Raw genomic sequence first — 22,309 nt, forward strand, 5'->3', positions numbered from 1 at the left:
AGTAAGTTACCGCTGAAACCAGCTGTATATAATCTAAGTCCAACTGTACAGTGTGGAGTAGGAGTGAAATGTATAGTTGATGGGTTTATTATACCTAAGCAGGGCCGGTGCAAGGATTTTTGACCCCCTAGACGAAACCTCATTTTGCCGCCCCCTTGGTACCACCCCATTGGCTCCACCCCTTGGCTCTGCCCTAACTCCACCTCCTTTGCCCTGCACATGTATACCCGACCTTTTTAATGACTGCTACCATTTTGAATACAACGCTTTGCTAGACCAGCTAATTTAAAATAGTTGATTTTAATTGTAAACATTTTATCATATGCAAAACATAGCTGGGCTCTGTGGTATGCTTGGCTCTGTGGTATGCCAGGCTCTGTGGTATGCCAGGCTCTGTGGTATGCCAGGCTCTGTGGTATGTTGTGGATATCCCGGCAGGGCTGAGGGCAGCATTGTCAAAGCTCAGCTGTCAAGACTGAGAATGGAGCTGCTTTTTTCTCCGTAGTACCAGCGCACAGGTGGAGGGATTTCAAGTGCACTTCGCCTGTGAGAGGAGGAGTCATACAGAAGAAGCACACGGCTGCCGTAGAGAGCAGAGTCGCAAGCTTCCTCTGTATGGCTCCTCCTCCCACAGGCGAAGTGCACTTGATATCACTCCACCTTTGAGCCGGACCTAAACAGCTGCTCCGTTCTCAGTCATGACAGCTGACACTGCCGTCCTCAGCCCTGCCGGGATATCGCCCTGCGCTCGCGGGTGTCCGTGAGTGCAGGGCGAAATGCGGGAGACTTGAGATGTCTGCAATACCTGGGAACACAGTAAATTTGCATAAATCATATTCATTCATTTGTTACTTTATTTGTGATCTGGCGCAGGGTGGAGATCGCTTGTGATTTTCAGTGTGTTTCCCTTGGTTTTGGAAATGTTCACAAATTAAACCTAAAGCTGGCCATCTGGCAATGCACTGATCGAAATCCCGTGAGTGGGTGCTGAGTGAATAAAGAAATAATTTTGATTTTTTTTTTATTCAGTGCCGTTCACACTATTGCGATGACAGACATCACATGTGTTTCAGAGCGCACTGCTCCTAAAATCACAGGTGATTTCTGTGCTGTGAGAATCCAGCCATATGGATTGTATGGCTGAATTCGCATCTGAATCGCATTGAATTCGCACAGGACTCTTTTTTTGGTCCGCAGCAGAATCGGATCACATGGTGGTTCACACCAGTGAGATACGATTCATGTGCAAACTGCCAGATCGGACTGTGATATGCGATCTGATCAGGGGGTGTCGTTAACTTTGAATTGACACCCCCAGTGTTTCGCATATGGCAGTGTGAACTGCCTGTGCTGTGAATGCGATGCAGGAACACGCAGTAGATTTGCAGTGTTCCCGCATCGCAATAGTGTGAACCGGCACTAAGTCTGCAAGCTGAACAAAAAAAAATCTTTAAGTACTGTATATGGCCAGCTTTACTGAGATCAAATGTCTAACTTAGTGCCATTTCACACTATTGCGATGCGGGAACACTGCGAATCTACTGTGTGTTCCTGCATTGCATTCACAGCTCAGGCAGTTCACATTGCCATATGCGATACGCTGGGGGTGTCAATTCAAAGTTAACAACACCCCAGATCAGATCGCATATCGCAGTGCGATCTGACAATTTGCATATGAATCGGATCGCACTGGTGTGAACCACCATGCGATCCGATTTTGCTGCAGACCAAAAAAAGAGTCCTGTGCAAGTTCTATGTGATTCAGATGCGAATTCAGCCATACAATCTGTATGGCTGAATTTGCATCGCACAGACATCGCATGTGATTTTAGGAGCAGTGCGCTCCGAATCACATGCGATGTCTGTCATCGCAATAGTGTGAACCGGCACTTAATAGCAGAAATAACCACCTTAACCCCCCCCCCCCCCCCCCGGATAGCTTCTAAACCAGGATCAATAGCGAAATATAGATATTGTATGTAGAAAACATATTTTAAAATTACTATTCTGCGTCCTCCAGGCTCCAGCAAACACCTTCCAATCCTTTCTTGCTTCCTCCTCCTCGGTTCAGTCACTGCACTGACATTCCCTTACTCCACAGCATAGACTCCACTCCACTAACTCCACGCTTCCTCTCGACTGCCTGTTCTCCCATGCTGGGCGGCCTCTGCAAGCCTGCACTGACATTTCAACTCCAGGCAGTGACCAGTCCCTTCGATATCACTCCGCAGCACAGGAGAAGAGGATGGACCTACACTACAGGAGGGAGCCAAGGCCGACCGAGCCATCACATCTGGGGGGAGGAGGGGGGTGAGAGAGGGCCTAGTGACAGTCTGACAGACATCAGACTGACTGCACTGAAGTACAAAAAAATGTCAGCGGCGGACCCGGCTCACTCGCCGATCACTGTAAGTGACGATACAGAGACCAGAGCGGCTGGCTGCAGAGCACAGGGGAGAGGGAGAGACTAAGAAGCGGAAATCAGCGGCCGGGCGCTCTAGGCGGCAATGCGCTCTAGGCGACTGCCTAACTTGCCTAGTGGTAGCGAGAGAGAACTTAGTGAGCAGTACCCCTTCCACCACCTGAGTTCTGTTTAAATTACATAGTTACATAGTATATGAGGTTGAATAAAGACAATAGTCCATCCAGTTCAACCTGTGTAGGTGTGTGTGGCTGTAATCATCTCACATAGCCCTGAATGTTCTGATCCTTGAGATGTACGTCTAAGAGTCTTTTGAAAGCCACCATACTTCCCGCAGAAACCACCTCTTGTGGTAGAGAATTCCACAATCTTATAGCCCTCACAGTAAAGAACCCCCCATGTTGCCTGAGGTTAAAACGCTTCTCCTCTAATCGCATTGTATGCCCTCGAGTCCTCGTGCAATCCCTTCGACTGAACAGCTTTTTTTCTAAGCTGAGATCCCCATTGAGATATTTGTAAATTGCTATCATGTCCCCCCTCAGGCGTCTCTTCTCCAGGGAGAATAAATCAAGCGATTGCAGACGCTCTTCATAATTAAGGTCCTCCAATCCCCTAATCAGTTTAGTTGCCCTTCTCTGGACTCTCTCCAGCTCCAACACATCCCTCCTGAGGACTGGCAACCAGAACTGGACAGAATACTCCAGATGCGGTCGGACCAGAGTTTTATAAAGTGGAAGGATTATAGTCTTATCTCTGGAATACATCCCCTTCTTTATGCATGCTAATATTCTGCTGGCTTTGGCAGCTGCCGCTTGACATTGCATGCTATTGCCTAATCTATCATCAACCAAGACTCCCAGATCTTTGTCAATTTTTGATTCCCCCAAGGGTTCCCCTCCTAACGTGTATTGTAATTTTATGTTTTTAGTCCCCAAGTGCAAAACCTTACACTTCTCCACATTAAACCTCATTTGCCATGTCGTTGCCCACACGTAATTTTGTCCAGGTCATTCTGTAGGATATCTGCTTCATGCTGTGAAGTTATTGCCCTGGCCAATTTTGTGTCATCTGCAAAAACTGATATCGAACTACTGACCCCGACCTCAATGCTGTTTATGAATAAATTGAACAAGGTTGGTCCCAGGACTGAGCCTTGGGGGACCCCGCTTACTACCTCAGACCAGTCTGAGTATGCGCTGTTTATTACCACCCTTTGGACACGCCCTTTTAGCCAGTCCCGTATCTAACAGCAAACCCTGCTGTCGATACCTGCAGACCTTATTTTATAAATTAAGCGCTTGTGGGGAACTGTATCAAATGCCTTTGCGAAATCCAGGTAAACCACATCCACTGGTCTGCCCCTATCTAGCTCACAGCTCACCTCCTCGTAGAATGTTAAGAGATTGGTTTGACAAGAACGCCCATTTGTAAACTCGTGCTGGTTACTGCTGATGATGCTGTTGTCTTTAGCATACTCTACGATATAGTCCCTTATCATCCCCTCCAGAAGTTTACATACTATTGATGTCAAACTGACAGGCCTATAATTTCCCGGTATATGCCTCTGACCCTTTTTGAATATCGGAATCACGTTAGCTTTCCTCCAATCCCCTGGTACATCTCCTGTCCTAATACTGTCAGCAAAGATCAGGAACAGTGGTCTAAATATAACCTTACTGAGTTCCTTGAGTACTCTCGGATGTACGCCATCCGGGCCTGGTGATTTGTTTGTGTTAAGTTTATCCAGCCTTTCCCTGATTTCACCCTCTGTAAGCCATAGTGGCAAGTCCTGTGTATTACTACTAACCATACAGTCATGGTCAGTGTACCCCTCCTTTTCCTGTGTAAAGACTGACGAGAAAAAAACATTCAGTCTCCGTTATTCCCACAAGGTCTATGTCATCCTCATGTACTAACATTTCCAACTCATCCATTTTATTAGCTAGGCTCCTGGCATTAGCATACACCCCTCTTAGTTTTACGGAAGTTAAACGTGATTGGTGATTATGTTTATTCCTGTTTAGTCTGAGCTTTTCCCGCACAGACCTACCAATTGACGTTATGTCCCTACTGTCGCTGCTGACCCTACCACTGCCTTCAGTCCTTTGCTCCCTCCTGACTGACTCTACTTCTGACCCACTTGTACTATCCTCCAATTCGCTTGCAATGTTTAGTGGGGCAACCTGTATGCAGTTTCAGGACACATTTCAGCAGGAACTACCCTTTCATATGCGTGGGCTGAAACACCATCTGGGCTGATTGGTGCCACAGCGGTTGGAGGAGTCTAACCCTGTTTATTGACTACATACCTCTGACCCCTGTAGGGGTACCTCCATCTGGTGAGTGCGGTCCAATTGGGGGAGCACTATCGCACCTATCTGCATGGAGTGATATTCAGAATTACAAAGATTTTTTGCACATTTTTTGCACTACTGGGACTATTGGATTACATAATTTATTTTTGGATGAGGATATTGATTTATGATTGGCTCCATGATTTTTAGCACTGTTTTTTATATAGTAATTATTATGATATATTAACACCTTATTTATTTAATAATATTTTTTCATAGGAACATTTGAGCAATATTGACACTATATTTACACGTTAGGTCATTATATACAGTTTTTATAAATTTGTTTCTCTTGCACATATAACACGTTATCTCTAGGCAGAGCCACTACACCTTCCCATTTTTTCATATTGGTATACCCCCTTGGGTGTATTTGAGGTAGGCAGCAGCCTTTATATTCCTTGAATGTCCTGGCACGGAATTTATATAAACTGATATTTAACCATAACATATATAAGTTAAAGTTTGACCCAGTCTGAAAAGAACTATCCTGTGCACAAGTTAGAGTTTCTGGTTCTAAAGTGGGCTGTAGTGGACAAGTTGAGAGATTTTCTGTAAGGAGCCTCTTTTGTGGTAAGAATGGATAATAATCCTCTAACGTACTTGTTGTCCTCAGCTAAGCTGGGTGCTACCGGGGATTGACTGCTGGCGGCCCTGTCTGGATTTCAGAGACGCTGATGCTTTGTCCCGGAGGCCTCACAGGTCAGTCAGAGGGTCGAAGGACTGAACTGGACCTCTGTGACATCTGAAGGAATGCGGGCTCTGTGTCAGGGTATTTGCTTGTTTATTGTATCAGGGTATTGCCTAGAAACTAAAGTGAGAAGTAAGGTGCTTCCTCAGCTGTCCAAGAAAGATCTGAGGATGGATCAGAATGAGAATTTGCTGTGTCATTTGACTATGGATACGCTGAGCAAACTAAACCCTAGTCTTCTGTTCTACAGATTCCAAAATAGCGCACTGGGAATGGAATCGGTTACAGATGAAAGATAGACTGTTGTGCAGGAGGGGCCCCTCTGAGGACTCTAAAGAAAAGTGGCCGCTGTTCCTCCCGGGAAAACACAGAAAGACTGTGCTGGCTGCGATTCATAATGAGCATGAACACTTAGGCCCAGATAGAACCTTTAGGTTCGTCAGAGATAGGTTCTATTGGCCTAACATGGGAGCCCAAGTATAGAGCTACTGCCACTCTTGTTTTCCATGCATCCAAAGGAAGAGCTTGTTGGTCAAAGCTGCACCCATGCAACACTTGGGCCTATGGAGCTAGTTTGCATTGACTTTCTGTGCCTGGAACCTGATGCTGGTGGGAGAAACGATGTTTTGGCGATGACCATTTCACCTAATACACACAAGCTTACTCCACCAAAGACCAACAAGCCACCACGGCTGTAAAAGTGTTAGTCGAGAGGTTCATCATGCATTATGCCCTGACTATGTGAATACAATCAAGGCAGAGACTTCAAGAGAAAACTTGTGCACCAGTTATGTCAGCTGCTGGGCATAAAGAAATCACGGACCTCTCTATAAAGTATCACCCACAGGGCAACCCTCAGTCTAAGAGATTCAGCAATACTCTAATGAACATGCTAAGAACTTTACCTTCTGAGAAAAAACACCACTGGGGTAACCACATTGAAGCCATTGTGCATGCAGGTGCGAATACAAACAAAAAATGCAGTTCACAGAGAGTGAGATTCGATTTCTACAGTCTTCCACAACAAATTTCCATTGTGCTATGCAATATGTTTTAGTGTCAAAATGTTCCACAGTAAGTGCAAAATTCAACTCCACGGTGCTCAAAAGAATGTGCCAACGTCCTATGCAAATAAAATGCTATCCAACATGACACAAAGAGTGCTTCAAAAAAGAGCTTTAGTGCTTAAAAAGTTTTAACATATTTTTAATTTTAAATATTTTTTATGTAAGATGTGTATAATTCTGTTGTGCCTTTAAATGTGCAGTATGCATCCACGCAGGTGTCACTAGAGTTACTGTATACCCTAAATTGCCCCCTCTGATTGGATCTAAAATTGAGCCCACATGTGGGCAGATAGTAGGTTGAGTGGCCGATCTGGCCCTGAAGTGTACACTGTGCAGACGGAGCAGCAATTGCAGAACACGCCCATGTGGGAAGTCTAATTGACCAATGGGAAAATTGAGCTGGCGGTTGCTGGGCATATAAGGTGCATGATGGACCCTCCAGCCACACCTCTTGATAATGTTGATGTGATGAAATGCATTGCATGGGCCCGTAGGTGACGCCATCACACAGCATACACCCGGAAGTAGAGTATAGTACATCCAAGGGAACCCTGAGAGGAGACACTGGAAGTGGTATGCATACTATACAACCAGTGTTTAGAGGATAATACCAATACTGCAGTATTTTATGTTATTTGTGGCGAATACCCCTCAGTGCGAGGTACAGCACCAAACATTGTAAGTAGGAGGAGGGAAAGTGTTTGTTGTTTTAACAAAAATCTAAAAAGGTTTTACACTTTATCGATTCCTCTTGCTTTTCTATGTTATACCAGAATAACCCACGTGAAAAAGATTCTGGTTAATAATATAAAAAAGGAATACTTCGGTGGAATTGGAAAAAAATCGCAGGTAATGGAAACTCCTTGATAAACATACTGTATGCCTTCCATTCATCTGTAACGGGTGGTCATGGCTATCTGGTGAGTTTTCTAGCTTGAAAAAGGTGGTGGAGCACTGAAGCCAGGATTTGCATAATAGGCAGACTGCTGCAGACTACAAGTTCTTGGCGGCTGGGAGAAAGAGAAGAATGCTGGGTGAGGACATAAATAGCCTGGTTTAGGGAGGAGTATTTCTCTTGGGACCATGACCTTCAGCTGAGAGCAGAAACCCAGCTGCTCCGGGGGATGCGAGCAGTCGCCACAGCCTAGATGGCATGGAGAGTCTCCAGTGAGTGAGGGAGTGAGCAGATCCACTGTTGCCAGCTCCATGTTGGCCAATAGACTATGGGGGGGGGGGGGGGTCACTCTCATCATCACCAGTACAGTTACAGCCGAATCCCAGCATCACTAGGTGTATGGCCAGGCACCCTTCACTGGTTGCAGATTCTTCAAGAGCCTGATCTGGGACATCCTACTCCCTTGAGCCTTGGTATCATCAGAATTGGTGAGCAGGCAGAAGCCCACCTTGTGTACACCCTACAAAGACACTGCATAAAGACACCCTTATCCCATATCTTTACATTAAAGCCCCAAAAAGGAAACATTTTGCACATGCAATCCTTCTGGGCCTTGTTGATCTAGCTGAAGACACTGAACATCATCATCACAAGGACTCCTCCACTCTTCTCTTCTCCCCCCCCACTTAAAGGACTTAAGCAATATGAACAATATCTGCACATTTTAAGGGGAACTCTACTCAGAGATTAAGTATTGCATTTCTTGTAATTTTTTGTTTTATCATTGTGCCACAAAGTTTGTTGGGTCCGTGGCATCAGGATTTGAAGGGAGCAGTCTGACACAAAAGGTCATTCTCTTCCCTTTTATACCTGGGGTCATAGGTTCTTCCAGGACCTACTGGATACTGCTGTTTCACTTATTGTGATTTTCTTTGCATTACCCTTTCCATATTTACCAAAAGTAAGAGTTTAACACTGAAAGATATCTGCCTAGGATATTCTTGTTCTTATCTACTTCAAAAATCTTAAGTAAAATACTTGTTTACTTTGCTACAGTCTGATGTCTGTGTAATTGCATTATCACTTTGAAATATGTCTGAACTCAGGGTGTCAGTGGTGTCGGGAGGCTTGCAAGGTCAGGGTAACCTTTTGGGGTTCGTCATCTTTCAGTGACCCTCACAGGGGTGGCGCTACATGTATTAGCACTAGGGCTTTTTTTAGTGGGAACGTGGGGGAATGCATTTCATGGCAAGGAGGGTTGGGGTGTGCTGGAGGGTCTATTGATGCTGCCTGATGAGGGATATATTGTCGCTGGTGAGGATCTTTTTTTGTGTGGAGGTCTATTGTTGCTGGTGGGGATGTCATATGTTGCTGGGAGGTCAATTGCTGCTGAGAGGAATCTACTGTTGAGGGAGAGGTCTACTGCTGCGTGCTGCCTGAGGGTCCATTGATGCTGGCATATAGGAGATCTGTTGTTGCTGCTGGGGATCTATTGTTGCTGGGGTGATATTTTGCTGTGTGTGTGTGTGGAAGGGCGGTTCCATTGTTGCTGGGGAGGTATATTGTTATGTTGGGAGTCTATTGTTGCTGGGGTGGGGTCTATCAAACTTCACACAAATGAATTATTAGCACAAAATGATACTTGGTTCTGTATTCTATAAAAGAGGCAGTACAGGGAGGTGGGTAAAAGGTGGAACCAGGGGACAGTGTTCAGAGGTGGGTAGGGGGCAAAGACGAAGGGTGGCTCAGGAGGGAAGAGTTCCTGCACCTTCTCTCTGAGAAAAAAAAGCCCTGATTAGCACTATATCTATTGGGCAATATCAACCCAAATGGCAACAATATTTAAGGACTGTTAAATGGCTTAGTCCAGGCGAACAGTCCCTAACTATCCTACTGACCAGTAGTACTAAACTCAGTTCTACTGGAAGTTAGGGCACTTTAGTCTTTAAGTGCAATGCTATATAACTGTATGTTTTTTTATCCCAAAATATGGAATGAGGTGCTTCTAATAGAAAGGGCCCAAGGCAATCCCACTAAACAAGCTTTAAGGAATGTTGGTGGCCAAGAGTCCTCTCATCACTGGAGTCATATTCAGTGTGGTCCCTCAATGGCAAGTGAAAGGGCCAACCCTACCCCCAAGGCCCTCCTCTCAAGCTGGCATCCTGCAGCAGCACCAGGTGAATTAATTATCGAGTCAGGAACAGCTATTGACTCTCACCGGAACAAGATCAGCCGCAGTCTCTTGATGAAACAAGATCAGCTGCAATCTCATACTGAAAGGGAACCAGCAGTAGCCTCTCACCAGATCAAGCATCTAGCTCACAGTTTCCAAGCATGAGCTCTCTCATGCCATCAAAACAGCACAGGGTACAGTGGCAGCAGCAGTCTCTAGGCAGCACACTCCACAGAGGCAAGCTCACTATGGCAGCCAGTCCAGTTGTTCAAGTTCCAAGTCTTCAAAGGCCCAGTCTTCCCATTGGGGTAAATCTAATACACAGGAAACCTGGGAAGCTGCTTGTAGATGATGTAGTTCTGGGAGCCCCATCAGTCATCTAGCTAATGCTTTCCAGGGAGACCCAGATTCTTCATTAGCACCCTGTCAGCAGGTTGTAGATCATGGACCTGTACTCTTAGGTGTTTTTGTTCAGCTGTCTTCAAGCATCAGAAGCGGCTTCAGCATTTTCATAAACTGCTTTTAGATTGAAGTTGGTCCACATAGCCTTTGTGGGTTGCAGTTGACATTCCATTATTGGAGTTGCCAAAGTCAAAGTCCACTAGCAATCAGGCTTCTCTCCAAAACATAAGCATATAAGGAAAGTACCTGGTTATGTCACTTTCAGTTCCTTTGTAGGCATGTACAACTGCTGACACATCATAGACACATGTCTACTCCAGTGCTGCTTACCTGTCATTAGGGTGTCAAGCATGTGTAAGAAGCTTGCGATTAAACCTCTATAGTTGCAGATCCCCTTATCAATGATAAGGGGTTGCCACGACTTCTGCAATCCCAACATGTCTAACAACTGCCTGAGCAATCTGCCTTGATCAGAGTGGATCATTTGAGGCAATTATTAGTGATGAGCTGAACTGCCCTGTGTTGGGTTCCAGTTAGCAGGGTTTGGTGAATTCCAAAGAAGTTCAATTGGAAAACCAGAACCCCACTGAAATCAGTGGGAGCCAAATCTGTATAATTGAGAATGCCAATTTTCTAGGCTAATAGGCAAGGGATGTAAAAAAACAGAATTGTGCTTGCTTGGTCACTTCCCTGGGGAAAATGTATCAATGTGTAGCGCCCTCCTAGGTAGGAGCTAGAGTGAGTGTACTAGAATTTTGGTTTCTCTGCCTAAGAGAGAGACATTAGGTACATTTATGTGCTGTCTGGTTAACAGAGGCTGTGATTATTTAGCAGAGTCTGCTCAGTGTGCTCTGATGTTGTTCATTGTGTCTTGAAGTTTCACACTGGTCTAGCAGCTATGGGAGATGCTGGACAGTGGGTGGAACCTTGCAGCTGAAAGCATGAATATCCATACAGTCCTAGCCAATTAGAAGGGGAAGTGCCTTTATTTATATTAGATGAGCACACAGGCTCTGGGTCTTCCTTTACTGAGAGATATCCAGGTGGGGAGGGGGCCTGCTGCCGCTCCTCAGCACAGGCTGCCATGCGGCCTTAGGTGGGCGACCTCAGGGGCTGAAACAGTGAAGCTGAAACCCATGGTTCTACTGAGAGCTTACTGATGGAGGATGTCCACGGATCCTGTCTGGTATCACGGAGGAAGGTAACCTGTGGCCAGGGCCTTGTGAGTACAGACCCCCTAAAGGGATCCTAGAGACTGGTGCTGCTAAATCCCCCTCTGAGTGCTCAAAGTCAGTTTCTGGGTGTAAAGGGAACCGGCTGGTGTCTTGAAGAAGCAAGGTCCACATAATTCTTCCTATTACAAATGGACTTTGTTCTATTTTGTACAGTCTGCTGCACAGTTCTATTGTCAGTCTGCTACACAGTTCTACTGAGAAAGCTGTCCCCATATGTGAATAGTTAATTTGGAGTATCCTACTGAATCCATTCTCCTATGCAAGTTCTCCAAATAAAACAAAAAAAACACACCCCCTAGACTGGTTATTGGAGACAATGAGCAGAAGGGTGTGTACACCTGGCTGTGTAGGAAAATACACATTGACTGGCTAAGGATTAAACAGTGGGAGACCTGGGCAAACAAAAATATCAGAATCTCCTGTGGGGATAGTGCTACAAATGCAAAAGAAAAATTAAAAAAAAAATTGAATGGAACCAGGGGCAGTGATAATTTTTTTAAAACAACTGACATTTAGAATAAAAAAAAAAGAGTTTTATATTGATTGCAAACATCTCCCTCCTAGGTTCTTTTTCTAAAATAAAACATTAGCTCACAGACACATGTTGATGAGGACAAGGGCTGCTTCCCTACAACCCCGACCGGTGGATGTGGGGGTCTGCGGGTAATGAGCTTATCGGAATCTGGAAGACCCAAACTCATCTTAATAGCATGGCAAGTGCTCTGCAAACAAATGTGGATAGGGAAATAACTTAAAATAACATAAAAAAAACAGAAAAATATTCATCTTGAATGATGTAGGAGGAGGACGAGGCCCATATGGAGTAGGAGGTTGAGGTGGCGGTGGATAAGGCGGTGGATATGGCAGTGTAGGTGGAAGTGGCGGCGGCAGTGAAGGAGGAGGACGAGGTAGCCAACACTGGTTTTGGTTTTTAATAAAAAAAAAATTTAAATTCGGGTACACCCCAAAAGATCAAATCCAGCAATGGCAGGTTAAGGCCGGTATACATGTCTATTCTGCACAAGTTACGGACAAGTCCTGTGGGATCCATGCCTGGTTAATTTTAATGAATGTGAGCTTGTCCACATTGGCTCTGGACAGGCGGCTGCGCTTGTCTGTGATAACGGCCCCAGCCGTGCTAAATACCCGTTCAGATAATACTCTGGTTGCAGGGCAGGCCAGCACCTCCAAGGCGTAAAGGGCAAGCTCAGGCCATGTGCCCAATTTGGAGACCCAGAAGTTGAAGGGGGCAGACCCGTCATTCAGTACGTCTACGCAAGTGCACACATACTGCTCCACCATGTTAGTGAAATGCTGCCTCCTGCTAAGACGTTCCATATCAGCTGCTGGTGCTGCTGCTTGTTGTGGCGAGCTGACAAAGCTTTTCCACATTTCGGCCATGCTAACCCTGCCTTCTGAGGTGCTGGCGGTCCCCTGGCAGCGTTGACGACCTCTTCCTCCTCCGCTGCCTTGGCCTTGTGCTTCCACTGTGCCCCCGCTGTCAGGTGGGAATGCCACCAGCAGCGCGTCTACCAGCATGCTCTTGTACTCGCGCATCTTCCATTCACGCTCCAGTGAGGGAATTAAGGAGGGGTACGTTGTCCTTGTAATGGGGGATCCAGCAGGGTGGCCACCCAGTAATCATCACAAGTTACTATGTGGGAAACTCGGCGGTCGTTGTGGAGACACTGCAGCATGTAATTGCTCATGTGTGCCAGGCTGCCCAGAGGCAACGAAAAGCTGTCCTCTGTGGGAGGTGTATCCTCTGTGTTCTCCGTATCCCCCCAGCCACGCACCAATGATGGCAATGAGCTGGCCTGGGTGCCACCCTGCTGTGAACATGGTTCCATATCCTCCTCCATCTCCTCCTCCTCATCCTCTAGAACTGTGCCCCTTTAAAAGAATAAGGGACCATGTATCCCTGATCAAAAATAAAAAAAATGGAGACCCCTATTAGCCATCATATGGGGCTATACCACAACTTTGACTTGAAGTCTTGTGGCTTTTTCGGACTTGAACATATTCCCTCACATGAAAAGGGGGGGAGACATTGATCGCCCCCTACTACAAATTGAAACCAGGTGGATTTATTTATTACAGGCCACCAAGTATCCTGGCCTTAATGAAGGTATAAGTTTTAAACCTTTCCTTTGAAAAGATTTTCATTGACTTGTACTGTCTGCTGTGTTTTAGATTGGGCCATAGTTCTATTTCATCTGTTATGCTTTTCTGTACTGTGTCCCCAAATGATATTGGTGTTCCGGTTCCGGATCACTGAAATGTATTGATTAATGGTATTAATAATTTAGGTTGCTTAGTATATTTTTAGAATGTATTCATGTGTATAAAACTCTGCTTTACATTGCAGTACTTATTTTCACTTTATATTTGTAGTAAATTAATATAAGACTACATATTCACATTTTTGTTATTTTGTAATTTTGATATAAGTTATGCTGTAATCATTCATGCTGTGTGGACCTCTCACCTCATGGAGCTGTATGTTTCCATTTCACTAATTTTTCTCAGTTTTACTTGATTCGGGTATCATACCCCCTATATGTGGGCCCTGGTATCTGTGGCATGATGCCTGGTTGTTTGCGGGTTCCGCTGCATCGGGTCCCCATACGGACACCCGAGGCATCCTGGGTTTCCATGGCGACATGCCCTGTGTGATCCAGGCGCTGCCTCCTTGGTTGTGAGGCGATGCCTCGCCGGGATATCGCGCGCGCGCCGAGCTCTCTCCCTCCACTCTGGGTGAATCGGGGGGGGGGGGGGGCGGTGCCAGCGTGACCTCGGCGGTGACATGGCTTCTGGAGGGGGAGGTTGCCGCCCAGCCATCTCGCATCCGCATTCTGATTGGAGCTTCATGCTCCATCAGAGTGGAGGGGGGCATTTAAGGAGCACTTGCTTTTTCCTTGTGCACTTGCCCTTCATTTGCGGTCTGGACATGACATGCCCTGCCCTTATCTCCGTATGAAAATCAGGTACATTGTATTCCCTTCATGGGGGGGTGATAACTTTGATTACTACTTCGATCTTTTCTGGTTACTATTTCTACTGCAGTACCTAATTAGATCCCTCTTATAGCTTTATGTCTTTTAGGCGGATTCTGCTTATTTTGGCTATTCTATCCCCTCATTGATAGAGGTTTCTGGGACAACTACCCTCTCCACCTGGGAGGTGGCCGCATTTATTTAAGGCTATGGTTATTTATTCTTATTTTAAACAACCTTTTTAATGGCATAGAACATCCAAGCACAATATATACAATCGTTGAATTCCTTCTGAGGATCTTGGAAATTGAGGGATCCTTGTGATCACCCTGGGATTGTGTATAAACTCTTTCGAGAATATATAACCTGGTCTATCAATTTTCATCTTTTAGCTTCACCTGCCCATTTTGTAAGTAGTTTTTGGTCTATATTAAAACGATTGTAACTATTGGTTTGCATTTTTAACCATATGAGTGGTTTAATCAAGTCCCTTGTGTTTTTACTAGGAACTTGATATAATTTTTTCTTCCTCTTGGAATACCTCCCTCTGCGGGAGACCATTAGTGGCTACACCTGCCTTGCTGCTGGACTTTCATGTGTTCAGATCCTGAGGCCCACTTACCACACTTTCTCTCCATAATTGTTCCACCTGCAGGTTTGGATCAAGATTTTTTCTTGGGTGTCTATGGGATGGGGTCTTTCCATATAGTATGAATATAGAAGTAAATAATTTGCTGTTTACAATATTAATTATTTTGTATTTACTGTCTTGCTTACCACATGTATTGTAAATGGTAATCTGTGTTATGATAATCATTATTATCTCAATGGAAAAAGAAACGCACCCTAAAAGTCCCATGATACTTCATAGTTGGTCTTTTTTGCATAATATATAGGGATGTTGGTGCATTATTGGATTAGTATTATAGGGGCTCTATCCTTTAAATAAATTCCTCTCTATCAGGGTGGTTTAAACACCCAACAACTTACTTTTAGGTGGAGCCCATGTTTTTGTTCTGTGTGTTATATACGCATTGAGATAATTTTTGATTGGTTCAACTATTTATGTATTCCCCTCTTCTGAAGGATTGTTAAGGGTGCACCCTATGCCATACTCCACTTGGTGTGTTGGTATAGAGTGTACTATTCAATTTGATTGTCTGTAAACAGTAATGTTTATTACATTTTCTGCTTATATTAATTTTTTTTGTCTTTGGGGACACAGTGCAGTACGCAGTATGGCCCACTCTATACACGACAGCAGTACTCCCATTGACTATTGTGGAGAAGCTTGGGAGGGCTTTGTAACCGAGATTCATAAGGCCTGCTCTTCTTCTGAGGTATCAGAAATTGATGTTAACAGATACTTTTCTAGACTACAAAGGTTAGTAGAAAGAAAAACTCAACTCTACTGGCACAAGAAAGTTGTACCTTGGGGACTTCGCGTTCAGATATTTCCCAATATTAATAAGGTAGAACCCCACATCAAATTGGATTGGGAAACCAATCTAGTAAATTGCTCTCTAAAAATGATGAGTATTCTGGTGGATCAATATACCTGCGACCCTAAAGATCTTGATAAAAAAATATCTGAATGGCAGGATCAACATAGAGACATTTTGTCTTCCACTTTTTTTCCCCCTAGGGACAAAAACTGAAAGACCACCTCACAAAATATGCGACTGATCTTATTAAAATTAAAGAGAATACATTTTTAAGGGACAAAAAAGCACATTTTGCTTACAAATGGCCTCAAGAAGAATATAGGAGACCAAGGGGACGTAGTAATAACAACTTCGACCTCTTGGTTAGTAATGTTGATGGAAATGATTCTGACTTTTCATCTGTATCTTCTGTGTCTTTTGTTCCCTTGGGACCACACACACGTGGAGGTTATGTCCAAGAAAAGGAAAAATTAGGGGGATACCTCACTATCATCACATCCTAAAAAAACTCATATTCCCATGAAAAACAAAACCACACGTCCTAATCGTTTGCACAATCGCACTGAAACGTTTAAGCCTTCAGGTGAGATCTCACCGACACTATCAACCACTTCTACACAATTATCTACATTATCACAATCTTCCATTAATCTCACTGCTCACGATACAATGAGCCTAACTTCTGGCCCACCTACTGAATTACGCATGGCTCCTATTTTTGCAGCCAATACTAGAATGGACACGTACCGAGCTACCACAACTCTACATACCCTTGCCAAAACTCCTAACCCCCACCCAAAGTAGCTTTGCCCGATCCGCTGTATTCAGAGGATTGGGACAAATTCTCTATAGTCAACCTGTCTTCCTATGACTTGACAGAGACTGAGGCTAGGTATTACGCCTCGGGCTTACGTTTTGCCCGGATCAAGACACAGATGCCTTTGAACTAATTAAGGACTTGCATCTTTTTGCACGACGATTGATGTATAAAGTTCTATATTCTAAGACTCAATATAGTATTGAAACCCCATCCTTTGACAATTCCCTATTACAAAATGTGACTATGGAGGACCTACGTGCCCTCCATGATCTTATGGATCTGTGGGAGGAGGGTCATATTGGGGACCAGTTGAAGCTGGAAGACCCTCTCCAGGGATCTGCTCCAGCTGCTCCCCTCTTTCCCCCTCCCAAGACCCATAAATTGAAATCCAAATCCTTCCCTGTTCTCCAAGGAAATCCCAACATTTGGGCTTTTGTGATCCAAGTCACTAAAGAAATTGAAAACACAAATTGGCACACGGGACCAATGCATAATATATCTCTTGCCCAAAGGAAAGCTATACAGTCACTAGGATCCAATCATCAAATAGTCATAAAACCCTCCGATAAAGGTGGAAACCTGGTGATTTTAAACACACCTGATTATGAAAGAATGTGTTATGACATTCTGAATAATACCAATTGGTATAAACCAGTATCCACTGCATTTGTGCAGTCAAGTGTGGTTAAATTTAAGAAAATGCTAACTTTGGCCCTTCAGCAAGGTCTAATAAATACAGATACCTTCAAATTCCTAAATACACTCAACCCTAAGATCCCCACATTCTATGCCCTACCCAAAATTCACAAAAACATCACTTCTCCACCAGGTCGCCCCATTATCTCGGGCTGTGGGTCTCTTACGGAAAACGCCTGTTCCCTAGTGGACGAATATCTCTACCCCCATGTTAAGGCGCTATTCTCGTATGTCAACGATACTATTGAACTTTTGAAAATTATTGACGGTCTTCAAGTTCCCAAAAATGCCTGGTTGGTAGCTATCGACATTGAGGCGCTCTATAATTCAATCCCACATGCACGTGGTATTCAAGTCATTGAGGAACAACTAAGGGAACGTGGTCCTGAAGCCTGGCCCTATAACAAATTTATTATTGAGATCCTGGAATTTGTCCTCACAAACAACATCTTTATGTTCAAACGCTCCCACTACCTCCAGGTGCAGGGTGTCGCTATGGGAGCCAAATGTGCTCCCTCCTATGCGAACCTGTACCTGGGGGGGTGGGAGCTCATGCTGAAGAGGAAAAAGTGGATTATTTAGCCAATATCATATCTTGGCATCGATATATTGATGATGTGTTTATGTTGTGGGCAGGATCAAAAATTATCTGGACATTTTTCTCAATGGCTTGAACTACAATTCATACAATCTAAAACTTACATTTACTTATCATCCTACCCGTATCACTTTCTTGGATGTTGAGATCTTTGTTGATCAAACTGGCCACTTATGTTCTACCCTATATAGAAAGCCGTCTGCCAGCAATACAATATTACATGCGTCAAGTTTACATCCAGCATCTCTAATAAGAAGTATCCCCTATAGCCAATTTCTCAGGCTTAGGAGAAATTGTACTTTAGAGTCTGATTTTGTAAAAGAAGGAAATGCATTACGGGATCGTTTAGCCTGCAGAGGCTATACCAGAACTAGCCTCAGAAAGGCATTTAATCATGCAAAATCACAGGACCGAGCATCTCTTATCTACAAATCTAAAATAGACTCCAATTCAAATACTACTAGGGTCATTACCACCTATTGTAGACAACATAAGAAAGTCAAAAACATATACCAAAAGTACTGGTATCTGTTAACCTCCGATGAGAAAATCAATAAACACATTTTAAAAGCCATCCTGAGATAACTTTGAAATGGTCCAAATCCCTGAGAGATAATCTAGTCAGAAGTCATCATAAAGCCAGGGCACAGTGGGCACATTCCCCTGTGGAAGATGCAATTTTTGCCGGTTCATTACAGTAGGTCAATCTATCCAACTTCCAATGGGTTCTTGTGGTCCCCAAAATATAAAATCACCTGGCAAACTGTGGGTGTTATATATTTATTTAAATGTACCTGTAATGCTTTCTATGTTGGGAAGACCAAACACCCATTCTTTAAAAGAATAAGGAACCACCATGTATCCCTGATCAAAAATATAAAAAAATGGAGACCCCCTATTAGCTGTCATATGGGGCTATACCACAACTTTGACTTGAAGTCTTGTGGCTTTTTCGGACTTGAACATATTCCCTCACATGAAAGGGGGGGAGACATTGATCGCTGCCTACTACAAATTGAAACCAGGTGGATTTATTTATTACAGGCCACCAAGTATCCTGGCCTTAATGAAGGTATACGTTTTAAACCTTTCCTTTGAAAAGATTTTTATTGACTTGTACTGTCTGCTGTGTTTTTGATTGGGCCATAGTTCTATTCCATCTGTTATGCTTTTCTGTACTGTGTCCCCAAATGATATTGGTGTTCCGGTTCCGGATCACTGAAATGTATTGATTAACGGTATTATTAATTTAGGTTGCTTAGTATATTTTTAGATTGTATTCATGTGTATAAAACTCTGCTTTACATTGCAGTACTTATTTTCACTTTATATTTGTAGTAAATTTATGTAAGACTGTATATTCACATTTTTTGCTATTTTGTAATTTTGATATAAGTTATGCTGTAATCATTCATGCTGTGTGGACCCCTCACCCCATGGAGCTGTATGTTTCCATTTCACTCATTTTTTTCAGTTTTACTTGATTCGGGTATCATACCCCCTATATGTGGGCCCTGGTATCTGTGGCATGATGCCTGGCTGTTTGCGGGTTCCGCTGCATCGGGTCCCCGTACGGACGCCCGAGGCGTCCTGGGTTTCCATGGCGACATGCCCTGTGTGATCCAGGCGCCACCTCCTTGGTTGTGTGGCGATGCCTCGCCGGGATATCGCGCACGCGCCGAGCTTCCGGGACGGCCCCTCCTCTCTCTCTCCCTCCACTCTGGGTGAATAGGGGGGGGGGCGGTGCCGTCGTGACCTCAGCAGTGACGTGGCTTCTGGCGGGGGGAAGTTGCCGCCCAGCCATCTCGCATCCGCATTCTGATTGGAGCTTCATGCTCCATCAGAGTGGAGGGGGGCATTTAAGGAGCACTCGCTTTTTCCTTGTGCACTTGCCCTTCATTTGCGGTCTGGACATGACATGCCCTGCCCTTATCTTCGTATGAAAATCAGGTACCTTGTATTCCCTTCATGGGGGGGTGATAACTTTGATTACTACTTCGATCTTTTCTGGTTACTATTTCTACTGCAGTACCTAATTAGATCCCTCTTATATCTTTATGTCTTTTAGGCGAATTCTGCTTATTTTGGCTATTCTAACAACTACCCTCTCCACCTGGGAGGTGGCCGCATTTATTTGGGGCTATGGTTATTTATTCTTATTTTAAACAACCTTTTTAATGGCATAGAAAAAAAAGCACAATATATACAATCGTTGAATTCCTTCTGAGGATCTTGGAAATTGAGGGATCCTTGTGACCACCCTGGGATTGTGTATAAACTCTTTCGAGAACATATAACCTGGTCTATCAATTTTCATATTTTAGCTTCACCTGCCCATTTTGTAAGTAGTTTTTGGTCTATATTAAAACGAATGTAACTATTGGTTTGCATTTTTAACCATATGAGTGGTTTAATCAAGTCCCTTGTGTTTTTACTAGGAACTTGCTAGCATTTTTTCTTCCTCTTGGAATACCTCCCTCTGCGGGAGACCATTAGTGGCTACACATGCCTTGCTGCTGGACTTTCATGTGTTCAGATCCTGAGGTCCAATTACCACACTTTCTCTCCATAATTGTGCCATCTGCAGGTTTGGATCAAGTTTTTTTCTTGGGTTTCTATGGGATGGGGTCTTTCCATATAGCATGAATATAGAAGTAAATAATTTGCTGTTTACAATATTAATTAATTTGTATTTACTGTCTTGCTTACCACATGTATTTGACAGATATTTTTTTGTATTTGATAGAAGAATCATTGTCTTGCGCTAAAATTTTCTGAGGAAGCCTGTCTATTATTTAATAAAAGTTTTTGGAAAATAAAATGTCCCTTTTTAAATGATAATCTGTGTTATGATAATCATTATTACCTCAATGGAATAACGAAACGCACCCTAAAAGTCCCATGATACTTCATAGTTGGTCTTCTTCCTCAATTATTGTATATCTATAAGCCAACGTGGTACCAATATTTAAAAAAGGGCCGAGATATATCCCGGGTAACTATAGGCCGGTCAGCCTAACATCAATAGTCTGCGAGATTTTGGAGGGGATGTTAAGGGACCATATACAAGACTTTAGTAATGAAAACAGTATTATTAGTAGTAATCAGCATGGATTCATGAAAAATCATTCTTGCCAAACCAATTTATTAACCTTCTACGATGAAGTGAGCTGCCACCTAGATAAAGGTAAGCCTGTGGATATATCTGGACTTTGCAAAGGCCTTTGACACCGTTCCCTACAAACGCTTACTGTACAAACTAAGGAATGTAGGTATGGACCATAGAGTGAGTACCTGGATAGAGAACTGGCTCCAGGGGAGAGTTCAGAGGGTGGTGATAAATGGGGAGTACTCGGATTGGGCAGGTGTGGAAAGTGGGGTCCCCCAAGGTTCTGTCCTGGGACCAATCTTGTTTAATTTATTCATAAATGATCTAGAGGAGAGGATATCTAGCACAATCTCGGTATTTGCGGATGATACTAAACTAAGCATGCCATATCTTCTATGCAGGATGTGGAAATTTTACAAGCGGACCTGAACAAAATAATGAGGTGGGCAACTACATGGCAGATGAGGTTTAATGTTGAAAAATGTAAAGTAATGCACTTGGGCATCAGAAACACGAAAGCAAGCTACTCACTAGGGGGGAAACCTCTGGGTGAATCTAAGATGGAAAAGGACCTGGGGGTCCTAGTGGACAACAGGCTTGGCAGTGGCATGCAATGCCAAGCCGCTGCAAGCAAAGCCAACAGAATACTGGCATGCATAAAAAAGGGGATTCACTCCAGAAATAAAGAGATTATTCTCCTACAAGACTCCGGTCCGGCCACATCTTGAGTATGCTGTCCAGTTCTGGGCACCGGTCCTCAGGAAGGATGTGCTGGAACTGGAGAGAGTCCAGAGAAGGGCAACAAAAATAATTAGGGGAATGGAGGGCATCGGCTATGAGGAAAGACTACAAGCATTGAACTTATTCTCTCTGGAGAAGAGACGCTTGAGGGGGATATGATATCAATGTACAAATACTGTACTGGCGACCCTAGCATAAGGAACAAACTTTTTAGAGAAAGGGAATACAAAGACACGTGGCCACTCATTAAAACTAGAGGAAAAACGGTTTAACCTTAAAATACGTAAGGGGTTCTTCACTGTCAGAGCAGTAAGGATGTGGAATTCGCTTCCACAAGCAGTTGAATCAGCAGGGAGCATCAATAGTTTCAAAAAACTATTAGATGGGCCCCTTAAAGACCAAAACATATAGGGGTATACAATGTACTAACACACATACACATAATAGGTTGAACTGGATGGACTGATGTCTTTTTTCAACCTCACAAACTATAAAAAAAAAAAAAAAAAAAAAAAAAAAAACAATGTGGGTTCCTGGAATGTGGTTCAAGAGACTGGAGGAGATTTTTTAGGAAACGGACCTGGAGGAAAAGGCAAGCTAGAATTTGTTTACAAACTTTACAATTACCAAAAGGTAGGGGGGGGGGGGTTGGCTGTGCCTCATCC

At 43.9% G+C, this 22,309-nt stretch overlaps 2 protein-coding genes across 2 annotated transcripts in view; both read right to left on the reverse strand.

The window, feature by feature from the left end:
• LOC309544955 (uncharacterized protein) overlaps positions 1-22,309 on the reverse strand; it is a gene marked incomplete at its 5' end in the record, with an annotated part of 957,880 nt that overhangs the window by 398,993 nt on the left and 536,578 nt on the right. The gene's annotated exons all lie outside the window — the stretch shown is intronic.
• The window catches only part of CREB3L3 (cAMP responsive element binding protein 3 like 3), a 240,740-nt gene that overhangs the window by 132,929 nt on the left and 85,502 nt on the right, over positions 1-22,309 (reverse strand). The gene's annotated exons all lie outside the window — the stretch shown is intronic.

Source organism: Pelophylax lessonae (assembly GCF_965119305.1).
Source record: "Pelophylax lessonae genome assembly, chromosome: 1".
Lineage (NCBI taxonomy): Eukaryota > Metazoa > Chordata > Amphibia > Anura > Ranidae > Pelophylax > Pelophylax lessonae.